Genomic DNA, 16686 nt, shown 5'->3' with positions numbered 1-16686 from the left:
AAAACACTAGGAAACATCGCAATAGCTAAAGAATCGTGATGGTATAGACTAGATATGGCCTAGAAACATTTTGGGAAGACCTTTTATACAGAAATTGTTTCGAGTGGTTCAATTATAAACTTTAAACGTATTACAATCTAAATAAGAAATTCTTAATATGGCTATTTCAATAAAATTTATCACTTTAGTAGGTATTATATAAATCATTAAATTTTATTGCCAAAATTAAAAAAGATTTCCGAGAACTATATTTTGAAGTTCATAATTTATTATGTTTTTTTGTTTTTTTTTTCTTTTCCATCACCCGGTCGTTTCAAGGTCTCCGTAGGTGAAACCGGTGCATTTAATTCTGTGATGGCCAAAATGAATGCGTCGGGTATGATGGTGCGACGTCATGGGCGGCGAAGTGGACGGCTGGTTCAACGTCGTGCGCCTCCTCATTGAATAACTTGAAAAGACCTATCACCTCATCATCCTCCTCATCAGTCACACCGGCCACACGTTCTTCCATCTTAATAATAATAATAATAATAATAATAATAATAATAATAATAATAATAATAATAATAATTTATTTATTAATATTTCGTAATTTGTAATATTTAATAATATTTGAAATGAGCCTACCTTTATATAATTATGTGATAAGGGCCCCAAACGATCAAAAATGCGTGCTATATTCAGATAGGTCTCCAGATGGACATAAACGTATTTTTTACATGGTTCACTCCCATGGTACGTCGAAACATATTCTTATATTTTAAAAGAATTACCTCCAACATTCTAAAGGTCATTTGGTTTTCAATTACTGAAAACCGAAGAATTTGCATTGTGACGCTCATGTCTACTTCCATGTGGGTGCTAGCTAAAGTTCACCCCGATCTCAGTGACAGAAAAATTAGTACATCCCCCAAAAATCTAATGGATATTTTTAAGGAGTTTATAAAATTATTTTCTTTAAATCACTTCAACAACTCCTTTGAATAATCTCTAGAAACAGAATTTGAAAACTCTCCTAGTTACAAATATCAAGTCTTTAATTGGGACCACTTCAACGCGTTGAAATAATATCTAGAAATGTCATTAAAATTATTTTGTTTCCAAATATCTCGATTTCCTATAAAGGGATTTGTAAAGAAATTAGAGTCACCCAATATCAAGTCTTTAATTGGGACCACTTCAACGCGTTGAAATAATATCTAGAACTGTCATTTAAATTATTTTGTTTACAAATATCACGATTTTCTTAAAAAGGATTTGTAAAGAAATTAGCATCACCCATTATTTTCTCACCATGGAAATTAAGTTTGTTAAACTCTCGGAGTTCATGCTCACACCTACCCGTGCCACGCCACAGTCGGCAGGTTTAAACCTAAAATCGGCTTATGATTACATCATAAATGTTGGGGAAAGGGTTTTGGTCAAAACAGATCTCGCTAATAAAGTACCGGAGAACACATACGGTCGTATAGGTATTTTTCTATTCACCATTTAAATGAAATTTTATGACTATAATCAATATTATATTACACTACAAAGCTCCACGTTCAGGTCTCGCTGCAAAATATGGGATTGACGTTCTCGCTGGTGTAATTGATGTATATTACACTGTTAACGTTTGCGTTATCCTTATCAATCACGGTGAGAAGGTTTATAAAATCGAAAGAGGTGATAATATTGCGCAGCTGATTTGCCAATGCATAGTTTATCCGGTGGCTGTGGAATGTGACGTAAGTTTAATTTTCACTAAATATCAAATCATATACAATTTTATACAATCGTTCTATCTCTCGCAATTAGATGAAACTTAGAGAGGGACTCAAGGATTTGGTTCCAGTGGAAAAATGATTTGTATATTATGTTACTTATAAGTAAAAACCATTTTTTGTCATAATTTGTATTTAATATTTTCAATCTTTTTTTTTAATTGTCGAGATAATCATCTCGCCTTTTGTAAGCAAAAAAAGACGTTCCTGCTGAATCTCTAACAGACACTTTGTTAGTTGATGTTGCCCCCACTAAGGGTGAAGGCTCTACATCGGGTCTATGTGATGTATAGAGTCATCACAGGTGTATTTTCTAAAGTTAGGACCACTCCTGAGAAAAAGATTTGTTTTTAAAATGAAATGGAATTAAGACGGTAAATATCTGATAAGCAGAAACGAGATTTCCCACCACTCGGAGAAATATCTCTTATCTTTCAAAAACCTACTTTTTTATCATTTTGGTGGTGGATGACGTTGAAAACAAATCGTTGCGAGAAATATTCTATCCAACACCAATTCCACCCCTTCACGGCACTATCTCTTTAAAAGCGTATCTTACCCTCCAAAAACTCTGATTTGTAAGTACTTTTTAAACTCTAAAACGTTTTAACTTTGTTATCTTATTTATTAAAACGGGTTTTAGAATTAATTCTACGTATTCACATTTTGAAATGCGTCATATTACGTATATGGCAATTCGCCCTGCTCTCAAAAGGTATCACGTGTACAATTACATTACTAGAGAATGACACGTTTTTCATACTAAAACCTACCCTTTTTTGTTTTTTTTTTAGTCTTTAAATTGGCTTATGGCATTGATAGCTGATGTTAACCACCGCGCGCCCAACTTTTTTATACTAACCCATCTTATACACACTTAAAAGGGCTCCAAAGTTCGGTGAAATTGAGCATGCTTTTCATTCCCCCCAGCCCCTCACTCGGCCTTGGCAGAGGCGGGCAGAGTCCACCGTAAATTTCGCACTTTACTGACTTTACACACATTTTGCCACCGAACTTTGGAGCCCCTTTAATAGCGTCTAATCCCCCCCCCCCAGATCATATCTTTTAAAAACACAGTTTTTACAAACAACAAAATTCCAATTTATTCACATCCTCGTTTTCCCTTTAAATAGAGAGCAAACACTAAAATAGCGACGATCTAACCGCAAAATCCGTTGACAGCAAAGAAAAGGAAGTTGCCGTTTTCAAAAGAGGAACAGACGAAATCAGACACGTTGAGGATGGATGCACGACATTCGTAAAGCTTATCAAATTTTCACTGTTGATCAGATTTAAGGGTATCATCGTTAAGTCCATTGGAAAGAAGATAAGATCCACACCCTAAAACATATAGTTTGTTAATCACTGCTTGTTATAGTAAATCTCAATTTTGTTATCTTTATCCGTATAAAATGACTAAAGGCGTATTTTCGTGCATGCTTGAAGCGGTAAGCATTTAAGAGCTGGAAAATGCTAAACAAAAAAATTTCGTCCTGCGCTTTGATTTCTAATAAAAACCTCTGACTAAGATTTAACTATGCACGTTAATATGATTTATTTCTTGCATTTAAATGTTTTGTAAAAAGTTTTTTTACTAGAAAAATATTTAATACCATGATGAAAAAGTTTCGGTTAACTTATGAGAAAAAAGAATCATCAACTTGCCATTTAAATAAATTTGGAATTTTTTTTATTTTTCAAATATAAAATTCTAAATTGTTAAAGTAATATTTTCAATAGCTCACGATAAAATTAAGTGGTTAAACCAGATTCCAAAAACGTGAAGGGTGGTTTTGTTGGAGTGTAGAATCAGCAAAAATAAATAGACCTTTCCCTTGGGTTTCCATGAAATCTAAGTTGCAAATCCCCAATGCTTCCCACCCTTTGAGTGCCACCCAATTAGATCGCCTGTAAAGCATTGGAAAATTTTGGTCGGAAATTTGTAAAAGTAGTGTTTTGCGATGCTAAACAACCTGGCGGGGTTTCCTATAAGCTCTTTCGATCGTCCGCTTAATTTTCAGCTCCAGATGTCTTGAAAAAAAAACCCAGGTCAATTGGCATTAATGCCTAAAAATGCTAAAAACCAGGCAAGTCAATGTAATTTTTACATAAAAGAGCTGCATACGACTGGAGTCCAAACTGAATGAAGATATTTTAAAAAGAAACAAGCGGTAAGGTAGACCTACATGTAGGCTTAGTAACTGAATATCCAAAATCTGTGGAAGAGAAAAAAACGAACACTGAAATATTCGGATTTATAATTCCTTTTAGTAAATGGGATGAATTAAATAGGTTTACGTCTTCAGCATAATTCTTAATAATAACATCCATAACTCTCCGAGAATTTTCCATCATTATAACACAAAACTAAAACATTAAGTTTCGTTTTTGGTACACACGTGCGCGCGGAGACTTCGAACTTAGCTGCTAGCTATTTCGCGGAGAGCGACGTTTTTAAAACCAGTTTTCGCATGTACCTCGTACAATGCCCTAAATTTGTAACGGTCCGCGAAGGGGTTAAAGTAGTTTCTCAGATTACATGGCGCGAACTTTGCCTCCAATGCGAGACTTTCTGTTTATGTCTATTTATTTTTGGAATCAGCTTGTTGCATGATACAGCATTTACCTCCTTCAAGTTTACCTTACTCGTTACAAGAAGATGGTTTAACCTCTATTCAAAAGTTAATGTTACTGATCAAACAATTATTTGGAAGAAGATATAAAAATTAAAATTATCAACAGTTATTTTTATTAATTGGAATTATCATCTTTTCATTTTAGCAATCAACTCTTTGTTTTATATAAAATTGTTTAATTTTAAAAGCATTTAAAGCCAATTAAGAGATAAATAATTTTTCAATACGAGAAAATGGTCAAATATTATTATATAACCGTATAATTGAATACTTTCAGAATTAAAAATATTGATTGTAAATTTAGAAACGCAGCTTTTTAGGCAGAGATTTGCTTTCTTGTTACGCCCAACCTAGCAACTGTTTAATTAAATTAATGTATAATGTTTTTTTATTTACTTTTAAATTTCCTGTTTGGTGTAATTCCAAAAATTTGTCGAACTCAAAGGGTATATAGTTGACACTACAGAAAATATAAATACATAACATTTACCGTAAGTAAAATAATAATCAAAATAATGCCACTTTTTATGGATTAGTACTCATTTGCTAACCAAACCGTATTTTGTAAGGGTAGATGATGCACCAATTGATTTGTAATGTCACTACCAAGAAAAACTACTTATTTTTCATTGGAGGTCAATCATTCAAACCATCGTTATTTTATTGAGCATATATAAGTTGTTTAATTTGGTGCTTTTATCAAAGATAAAATAGTTTTTTTTACTAGATTAATGACAAATTGATGGGATCTAGAGCTTGGCGAAACAGATAAATTACCCGCTCAAGTTTTGATTAACCATAAAAATTACAATTAACTGTTTATTCATAGACATTATCCACGGCTATAGAGCAATTTAACATTTAAAATAATCGGGGTTTTTTGGATAATGTTCGTTTGTGGATATAAATAAAGTTATTATTTCTTATCCAAACGCCGAGCTCTAATGGGATCGTTGTTAATGAACTTGGTTGTTTAGTAAGTGCAGCTTTTTATAAGAATTCCTCTTTGTTTTTTATATTGTGCTAATGAAGTTAATATACGGAGTGTTTGCAATATTTGACAATGGGATTAATGTTAAAGTTTATTTTCGATTGTTTAGGATTAGTGCCTTGATAATCTTGCATGAAATTGCGATGGGGTTATTGTTCAGGGTGGGTTATTTTGATACCATTTACAACTAAACTTAGCACACTTATTATATATACAGGATAGTTGAAATATTGTTCATAATTAATGACCAGAGCTATTTATTAAGCCCGGATTTATCTTTGGATTGAATTATTATTGGCTTGTAATTGCTTTGTGGCTAAATTATGTTTAACAACAGTTTGATAAAGATCTTGCTTTTAATATAAAGTATGGTTGAAAATTTCTTAAAAGATTATTAAGTTTCTGTAGAAAAAAATAAAAAATGTATTTAAAATTAAATTTAATATTCAAAATATATCGAACACATCGGAAAGGGAATTGTGTCTACTCAAATGACCGTAATATTTTGTTCTTTTCAATTATTGGTTAGTAAGATTTCAGCCAACTATGACACAAGTTGATAGCCAAAGTTTTCGTATTTGGTGGCCCAAACTGAGAAAATCTGAATATTTTTCTGAATTGGTCTCAGATCTTCAAAAGTTCGCGAAGAAACTGTTTTCGTCATTTTCTCTCACTGTTTTTACAGAGCTTCTTGTTCATTTACACACATATAAAACAATTAAAATTTTCATTTTATATAGGTTTCATCACTTTTATAGTTTGTGGAATACAAAAGAAAAATTTTCTGCACTCCTAGCAAACGTTTAAAATGAATATTCGAAAACGTTTTACCTTAGGTTGCTCCTACGATTTACCTTTTCTTTAAACAGATCATATATTATCACGGCGGATTTTATTCCAAGTGATTCCTAAGTAAAGAATATCATCTTTTTAAATTTTACTTCTATGTTCAAACGACACTAACTTTCGAAACTTTCCATAACATAAAAATTCTAAATCACATTTGCGCTTTTTAATTTGTTAACGGCTGAATTATTGTTTTACAGAATTTTAAGAAACGTTTAGAAGATCAAAATTGTTTTCTAACAAGAAATTTTGAAATATATCAAAAACTGACTTAACTTACTTTAATAACTGCCATAGATAATTCTTTATTCTCTTTAGATGCCATTTTCCAACAGAAAAATGTTGCTGTAAATTTAATCTAGAAGCTTAAATTTTCAAAATAATTTTAAACAAAAGGAAGATTAAACAGGGTATTTCAGAGAGGTCTGGCATAAATTAAAAGGTGTATAGTTTTGGTGACGTGAAGTGAAAAAATGTTCTTAGAAACGTTTTCCTAAATTGAACCGTAGCCTAGAAAAAAATAAAATCGCATTGCTTAGTGAAAGCTAGGAGCAACAAACAACACCACACACAAGGAGAACACAACCCGTCAAAAGTCGTGGATTTTCTTGTGTACGTTTTTCATTGGTAGACGCTTTAGCGCCTGCTGTCGTCGGAAGGGGAAAATTCGGAAATTGTCTTCCCCCCCGCCCGTAAAACGTTCAGCGTAAACGCTCATGACGCTCGTCCAATGAAATTCGTACACAACCCTTTGTTAGCGTGTTTAAAGGCTAGCTGCGTTCTTCTTGTGTTTGTTGCTCCTAGGTGAAAGGAAACAATTGGGTCCAAGGAATAATAGAAACTAATAAACATTCAGAGTGCCCTATATGTGAGCAGTCCATTGCGACTTATAGTGAAATTCTTCACCAATTATTGCATGGCGGCAGATTTCCGAGGATAGCCAGAGTTCTTACACAGTACTAATGAGCCCTAAAAGGGCAAAACCGGCCTACTGTTGGAATCTCTGGCCCAAGTTTTGACTTTGGATATAAATATCTTAAAGTTGAAATTCAACGGAAGCCCGAGCGTAAAAGATGTCTACTGAATAGCGACCACCGTGCAATAATTGGTAAGGAATTTCACTATACGTTGCAATGGACTTCTGACATATAGGGCACTCTGAATGTTTATTAGTTTTACTGATATTGGCAGATTTCCAAGGATAGCCAGAGTTCCTACACAGTACTGATGGGCCTCTAAAGGGCGAAACCGGTCTACTGTTGGAATCTCTGGTCTAAATTTTGACTTTTGGTACATTAGAAATTGCACATTTGAGCGTTTGTCGACTTTTTGGATGTTTGACGGCCAATTACTCATATAAGGTTCAATTTAGGAAAACATTTCTTAAGACCACTTTCACTCCTTGTAACCAAACCGACACGCCTGTTAATTTATGCCAGACAGCTTCAAACATCCTGTATATGAAAATTTAATAACACACGTATCCCGTGCGAGGGACTGCATTTACGGGAAACGAGCAGTTTTTAGCTTAAGGATTCATGCCGAAAATGATCTGCGTTCTAACAGCTGAGCGACTGACACCTGCCACACTAGTGCTTCCGACCACTTGTCAGAAAAGAGTGGCGTTATATGATTCGAGAAAATTAATAAGATCAAAAATTAAAGACTTTTTAAATAAATTAATTTAAAAAGTAAGAACCACTCCAAATACCAAATTATTTTTCAAACTGTTCTTCAATCATCACTCGTAATATATTTTAATTGATATCCTTATAATGTTGGATACCGACTAAATGCCAAACATTTTCAAGTAAAATCTGAACACCATTTCCAAACAATTAGCGATATTAACAAAGTATTTTATTCTTAAAAATCTAGATGAAAATTTTTAAATATATGACTCGGCCAGATTTGAATGCCGTGTGGAGAAATAAATGATCGAGGGTAACAATTAAAATATCGCGGACAAAGAAGTTAAATATTGAATAATTACACGATCTAAAGGGAAGTGTGTGTATAATTTAAAGTCACATCAAAGAAATGGTTACTTAACCGGTCTATGTTGATTTCATCATCGCTCACCAAACAATGCCCTTTGCTACCAACGGTTCGAGAAATTATTTAAGGTAAAATTAAGTAGAAACTAAAGGACATCCCACTTCGTTTTTGGAAATCAGCTTTCTACGATTTAATATAAAATTGGACTATGTTGTTAAGAATGGTCAAAGGACCAAAATACTCTATTACCAGTTTTCTTTAGCTCCTATAATTTGTCCAGAATTAGTGGTTAAAGTTTACCTAAACTTACGAGGAGACTACCCGAGGTGATAATCACCGATTTGGTTGAAACTAGGTGGGTATGTAGACCTTATGGTAACATTAAATTCCACCAAGGGAAAAATTGCAATGGGTATTAGTTTTGCCATGGTAACCGAAAATGTTTTTGACAACACAGTATGTTTATTTTCTCTTTGAAAATAACATGGGAATCTGAGCACTCTAAGGGTACCCCCTGTGAAAAATTTAAAAAAAACTTTCAAATTTCAAAACCAAAAAAAAAATAGATCAAAATTGACAAATGAAAAGAATTTTATGACATTTTGATGAATTTTGGTCGATTTGATCAAAATATGTAAAAAATGATCAATTGTTATTTTCAATGGGACAATATACAGACTGTGTTGTCAAAAACATTTTCGGTTGCCATGGCAAAACTAATGCCCATTGCAACTTTTCCCTTGGTGAAATTTCATGTTACCATAAGGTCTACATACCCACCTAATTTCAACAAAATCGGTGATTATCACCTCGGGTAGTCTCATCGTTAGTATAGTATTTAAGTTAAAAAATTAATGGTTTATTGTTTCGCGTTGTAGTCTCCTGCTTTGCACGTTTAAGGGGACTGTCATATAATTAACTTTGCCATATCTAAAACAAAACTGCGTTATTTAATTTTTGATCCATTTAACGTTTTTATTCGGTGAATTATTTATAAATATTTTCCGTACGTAACCGTTTAATAAAGAAAATGGAAAATGTAAGAAATAATATGTAAATTAAAATGTATTTGATAAATGGAAGCCGTTTCGTAGATCCTTCACACGTAGAAACCCACTGATACACTCTAAAAAAGAGCATGCTTATACTGTGCGATGAGTGCTAGAGAGACGGCCCCGTTTGTCAGACAAAACAACCACATGTGGAGCGATGAAAATCCACACTGGTCCAATTTCCCTCCAACGTATGGGCTGGTCTACTAGGATATAGCGTTTTTGGAGCATTTTCTCTAGCGAATCAGCTTACTACAGAAAGAATTTGCATCCAACAACCTTTGGTTCTAGCAAGAGGGTGCGCTATCTCACCAGCAAAGAGTCGTGGTACAATTCCTTAACACCTAGTTCCCTGGGCGTTGGATTGGAAGGAACGGTGCAATGCATTGCTTCCTAGGTTCCCAGATTTGACACCGCCAGACTCTTTCCTGTGGGGATTCGTGAATGAGGAAGTTTATAAGACGCCAGTAACTACCGAAGAAGACTTGCACCAGATAATTATTGCAGCGTTTCAAATCCTAACTCCAGCTATTGTTCGATCTCTAAGCTCACGGGTGATTGACGATTTGCACAACTCGCATCAGGGCATTATACACAGATTTTCTGGCCCGTTCTGGAGTGTGGTGGCTGGAAATCGATACAGATGTTGAAAACAAGTTGAAACAATATCATAAATGTCAATTCAATACAGCTATGCCTCTAAAAAACTACACACCATGGTCTTCAGCAACAATACCTTGGTCGTAACGCATACACATGAATTTTGCTGGTCCTTTTGAAAATAGATTTATTTTTATTATAGTGAATTCGACTTAAAATGGAAATAAATCGCTATCACAATCACAACATCCACTAGTGAAGTCATCAATTATCTAAGACATCATATGATGCGTTTTAGCAATATGAAAATATTAATCGCAGATAACCCAACATGTTTTACGAGCCAAGAGTTAATTCTTTCCTCGCGTAAATGGATCAACTTTGCCTCACTCCTCCATATCAACCAGCTTCCAATGGAAGAGCAGAATGTGCTGTAAGCGAAACAAAAACCACAATGAAAAAACTAGATGGCACATTAGCCGAACTTATTGGTCGAGTGGATGATGATGGATGGATGGATGGATGGATATATATATATATATATATATCCATCCATCCATCCATCCATATTATTATTCCTTCTGAAGGTACTCTGAGTTTTTTACTAAACATTTTAATAGTAGCATCAAATGACAATTCTGTTTAAATTCATTCTGAACTTTTATTTGGCCACTAATCACGTAAAGGCTTCGCGTTACCAACACTTGGATTACCAATTAACGGTAGGTTACTTTACAGACTTATAGACGCTGCTACTCAAAAATGTTCAGTTTGGAATCAAATTTTCACTAAAGCACTGAAAAAATTAGAAACACACCATGACCCATGATAACTAAGGTGTATTGGAATTCTTATGGAAATTTAAATTATTTGTAGAAATATGAAACTCCTAATCAATGACTTCCCTCATTACTAAATTTAACGCACAATTAAATGTTTTTAAAAAACAGAAAACCAGAATTATGATGAAACGAAAGACACCGAATGGGATCCCTTGAAGAGAATGAGTCTATTACTTCTCAGGCAACGGACTCAAATGGAAGCTTTCTCGCTTTCCTCGAAAAGAGTTCAAAGAAATCAGCTAAGAGTGCTAAAATTAACATTTATCTCGACGCGGACCTTGCTGTTTCAAATACACACATTATAGATTGGTTTCATTTCAAAATATGAGGGCTAATATCATTTATTTCCGATGCACTTAAGTGACTACTAAAAGGTGTCTATGATGGCAAGCGATTATCTGGTAATTCCTTTGACTTCTATGCCAGGCGAACAGTTTTTTAACTTAATTTTAAGTTATTTGGCTGTTAAGGCCGTGTAGAGTGTACCCGATGCCGTCGTATTCCACATAACTCTCCAAGAGCCAGGGATATCTCAATTTAAAGGAAATATCATGCCTTCGGTAGCGCGTTATGAATTTAGGAGATCGGAGTTCAACAAGTTAGTAATTTTCCAATTTTAGTGTTATATGACGATTTTCGACTTTATATCTACATCCTTTTTAAATTAAGAATGACTTGGTTGAAAATTTTATGTTTAGTAAGTACTAATCATTTCTGAACTACGTTTTCGGTTGCATTGATAAATTTTAATTTTAAGTGGGATATATAGCCAATTCCTAGGACCTCATAGCCCGATTATGCAATATTGTAACATTTGCATTTCTTTCCAATGGATGCAGGCGCCATCGAACTCCGTTTTGCTACCTTATTACCAAAACCAGTAAACTCGAAAAATTGAGTTTGTCTAATTTTTTTTTATTAACATATTCTAGTTTCCCTACTTCATTTCGAAAACCAGGTAACTCGAAAAAAATATTTTCGGTAAAATTCATTTTGCGTTTATTAATGTAATGTAAATAGATGATAAGAAATTTGATCAAATTTATATTTAATATTTAAAATATAGTTATTACATGAGGGGGATTTTGGAACTTAAATTTCCGTGACATCTTGTTATAAATTTTATAGTTTTTTAGTTTCTAAAAGAGGAACTTCACATACCAAAACTGTAAAGGCTTTCAAATGTTTGAAAAAAACTTGTGGAAAGAGCAAGCATATCCTTGTTACATTAATTAGTAATTGAGTTGATGGAGAAAAATATAAAAAAAGAAAATGAACGAATTACTTTTATAGGTTGCCACCAAATTTCACTTTTTAAACTTATACATCAGATAACTGTTCAGCTAACTGAATTGTATCGAATTTGTTTTAGCAGATCAGTTTATATCGGTGACTTGAGATTATAAATCAGTTACAATTTCTGATCAGATAGCTGGTTGATGAAAATATCACCCATTACTCTTATCTGACGAACAGATTTCAGTTATATAATTGAAAAATACCACCTGAATATGCACATTAGTTTGGCGTAGGAAGCACTATGCTACAGCATTACTAAAAAAAGGTGTTGGGCAAGTTGCTTACGCCAGCCACTACTGTTTACAATTTCTGGATAATATTCCCTAGCACCTTCCCGAAAGTACTGGGCCAGCATAATGGTGCCAGTTGAGAAATTGGTGACTAGAAATTAGCAGTTAAGAAAACTGACCAAAAATGTCACGAAGCAAAAGAGTGACTGAATATGATATTCAGAAAAGAATGAAATTCTCACTAGGAGCCCAGCAATAAACTATTTATTGCCAAATAACAAGAAATTAAAGACAAAGATAATAGTGGTTGGTCTTTGAAGGCCTTATGTTTTTCGTTTTGGTTTTTCTATGTACAACGGGAATCTCATTTTAATTCATGAAAACATCGGTTACTTACGTGTTTGATAATACTTAATTACAATTTGGCAATCGGAAAGAACCAATCTGAAATTCTATTTATTGAGCTGTCCGATGCAAAATTAAGTTAAAATATTCACAGCTATTACGTCTGTATTTGATATTCATAAAACAGCTTGGCGTATTCCAACGTTCGATAAAATATAATATTTCAACGTCAAAATTCAAACATTAGACCGGTGTTACCATTTCGCAGCTCTTCGGAACTGTATAAAACTAATAAACAACTGAGTAACAGTTTAAAAATTACTAGGATGTACAATTGGGAACTGCGGATTATATATTCGCGGCCATTACGACGCTCTTAAAATTATCACAAGCAGAGTTCCAGGCTGGCTCCGCAATCGATTTGAATACAACGAGAAGGAGGAGGTAGAGAAAGAGCTTTCCATTTAGAAACTTTCAGCAGGAAATCGGTCGCTAGCGTGCCAACTTTCATAAAACGGAAACCAAATATTGATACTGGTAAACGTTATTTGCATGGCTTAATAATAAAGTTGTTTTGGCTCCGGGGAATTAGTAAATATATTTCATTATTAATAATCAGCTAGGCTAATACCCAAGGCACCACCTTTTAAAGCCATTAATTCAGGTTACAATGAAGTAAATGAACCGAAGTTATTGTACTTAAATGTAATAGGATATCGAAATGTTTACGACTAGGATTGGTCATCCGAGAAAAAGACATAAAAAGCAGGAATCTAAATGTTGTTACATTTCTTTTGTTATTAAACTGTATTCATTGTCCATTTTCATTAATTTTCCATAGTTCATTTATAATTAACGCAAAAAGTATGTGATATATGTATTAAGAGTGAAATATCAATCTTCAACGTAAACAGGAAACATTTTCAGATTCAAGAATCTTTCCAACGCACGAGATTTACTTTCTAAACCGTCGAAGTTTATAACGAAACTGACTAAAATTTCGCCAAAGATGAATTTTTTTTAAATAAACTGCCAAGATATTTATTTTAAACCATAATTTGAAGATGTACAAGTTTTATTTTACCCGGCACGATGTTTTATTCTATAACGTCTTTTGAAATATTAAACAAACCTAAATCTCTGCAGTTAGTAACCTGCTACAATGTTTCTTGATTTGCTACTGGCAATTTTGAAATACTAAAAAATCAAAAAAATCAGTATTAAGTACTTTTTAAAGTGGTTTTAAAAGAAAATGAACTAACATCAAAGGATGGGCTTGATGTTATTTTATTAAGTAAATATCAAAAGTAATCTGGATCATGTGCAATTTCTTAATATATAAGTTAAATTATCAAATACATTAATAATGTTTTTAAATCATGGTTTCACAAACCTTAAGTCTTTCTAATTTAAGTAACTTACTGCCAAGATATGAAATAAATTAATCTTAAGGTTTATGAATGCTACAACATTTATTTATCCCAGGTAAGACGACTCCGAATTATAACAATTATCCTCATACGATGATTTTACGTAATTCTGTGGAAGAAACCGGAACTAAACTTTCATAATGCTACAGGGTGTTTCGGATAAGTAAGTTATAAGTTTTATGGCGTGTTCTTAAGGTCCTAATGAGTAAAAATTTCATATCAAAAAGGGTCCTAAAATGCTTTGTTTCAGAACTTTAGGCCCACAAGGCAACGAAATAGCAAGAAATTTGAAGTTCGGTATTCTGCCATGAACTTTATAGATTCGATTAATTTATCATTTGATTTTTATCGGTGAAGTGATAAACACAAAGGCAAATGCCAAAAGTGCATTATTGAATAAGCAGAAGTGTGTATCATTGATAATATTAATGCCAAGTTTAATCGACACTGTTTAACATGGACAGAAATTTTGGAAATAAGTATCTTTGCGAGGTACATGTAAATACCAATTCAAATTTTTCCCCCATGGATACTGGGATAGTGTTTCTTTTTTTTAAAAAAAAAGGGCGCAAGAGCGAAATTTGAGTCTCGAGTAAACTGCCGATGATACGAAATGGTACAGGTATAGTTTTATTTGCGTAAAGCTTGACCATTTAGCCTCAGGGCAAGACATAAAATACAGTCACAATACCTCACCAAATGTTTTTGCCTGAGCTGTATTTAATGAGACCTTACACTAGTTGCGAATGCGTTATCTAATTTTTTTCTCTTCTGAACGCATTAGATTAGGCGGATAAAGTGTTTGCTATTTGACGTTTTGGAAGAAAGCAAGGCCCTTTAGAATTTGTTCTTTACTATTAAAGGTAGGGTGCTTTAAAAAAAATAAATAAAGCACTGTATCGACAATTCATTATTTTGTATATAAATTAAAGATAGGAATGGCGAATTTTACTAATTCCGATTTTGGGGATATGCACCTAATGTACGAGCGGGCTCGGAGAAAAACTGTAGAAGCCCAATGATTGTATTGAGTACAGTTCCCTCAAGGACCGTTGATAGATCGGCACACATTTGCCACTGTTGACAGACGTTTCAGATAACACTTACAAATCCAACCAGTATAAACTCGTGAAAAGGTGCAAAGGTACCTTGAGAAACATGTGCTTACAACAAATTGATTTTACTTGTTTTTGAATGAAACATGTTATTCAATAGTATTTGTTTTACGATTTAGTAAAGTAAATTACTTTACCAAATTGGATTTAAAAAATTATTAATTTAGGTTCTTACTATTGTCGTTAACGATCCTGGAATAAGTACCTGGAACGTTGCGAGAAAATTGAGTGTTAATCGCGTTATGGTTTGGCGAATTCTGCTTGGTCATCAAATTCAACCGTATCATCTTCAAAAGGTCCAAGCTCTGAACGACGCAGACTATACTATCTGAGTAGAAGTTTCTCAAAAGTTTGTTAACAAAGAAGTTCGTGACCATCAGTTATCAAGTATTCTGCTCAGAGCCAATGAATCCAATTTATCCCCTGACGGAATACTCAACTTTTACAACACTCACCAGTGAAGTCCAGATAACACCCACGGGATTAGTGTTAAATCTCATCAAGTATTGTTTAGCCTACATGTTTGGTGTGGTATTGTTGGTGACCATTTAGTTGGTCCTTATTTTCTTCCACATACGTAAAATGGTCAGGCATACTCAAAATTTCTACATAATAATTTACCCGGGCTACTAGAAACTAGGGAGCGCATGTCGTTTTCGGCAAGATGATGACCCACCTTTTCTTAGCCGCGACGTTATAGCTCATCATAACGCAACCTTTTATTTAAGGTGGGTACGTTGGTGCTGGCCACACAACTGGTCCACCACCATCTCTCGATTTAAACCCATGCGACTTTTTGCTCTGGGGATACCTTAAAGACTGACAAGGAGACATCCCGAAGTGTAACCCACCGATTTTGTTCAATGGGAATATTTAAATTTGTTGTTGTCAAAAACATTTTTCGTTGCCATGGCAAAACGGTTGCCCATTGAATAAATTCCCTTTAGGATTTTTCATGATACATGAAGGTCTACCAATCACCTGAGTTTGAACAAAGTTGGTGGGTTACACTTCGGGATGTCTCCTTGTGAGTTTACAAAACTGAAGTTCGGGATTTTGATGACCAGCGACATTGCATAATTGATCGCTTGAAACTATCCGCAATACATTGGAAATATTCGAAATAGTTCGAAAATCGTTTGTACGATGAGTTCGTTCCTGTATTGGAGCTGGAGGTGGCCATTTTGAACAATTTATGTTGTAATAAAAATTTGCATTTGTAACTTCAGTTTTAAGTTATTCACATTTATGTATTTTCTTAAAAAATAATCCAAGCGTTATTAAATCTAATCTTTAATTATGAAAGATTTAAAAGTCATGGTAATTCAATATTTAATAAAATTTAATAAAAGAGACACGATTATTAAAATTGTTTATTTACAAAACAATTTTTGTAAATATCAATTTTAGTCACAGTCATGAAGTATCGTGTCTCTTTTATTCAATGTTATTAAACCTATTGTAAGACAAATGACACTTAATTTTTAAGTCTGTTAATGATATCAATTATGATATTCCGTGTCTTCAACAGTAAAA

Source organism: Leiobunum rupestre, chromosome 2 (genome assembly GCF_980474605.1).
Source record: "Leiobunum rupestre chromosome 2, qqLeiRupe1.1.hap1, whole genome shotgun sequence".
Lineage (NCBI taxonomy): Eukaryota > Metazoa > Arthropoda > Arachnida > Opiliones > Sclerosomatidae > Leiobunum > Leiobunum rupestre.
Note: the sequence above shows the minus strand (reverse complement) of the source record.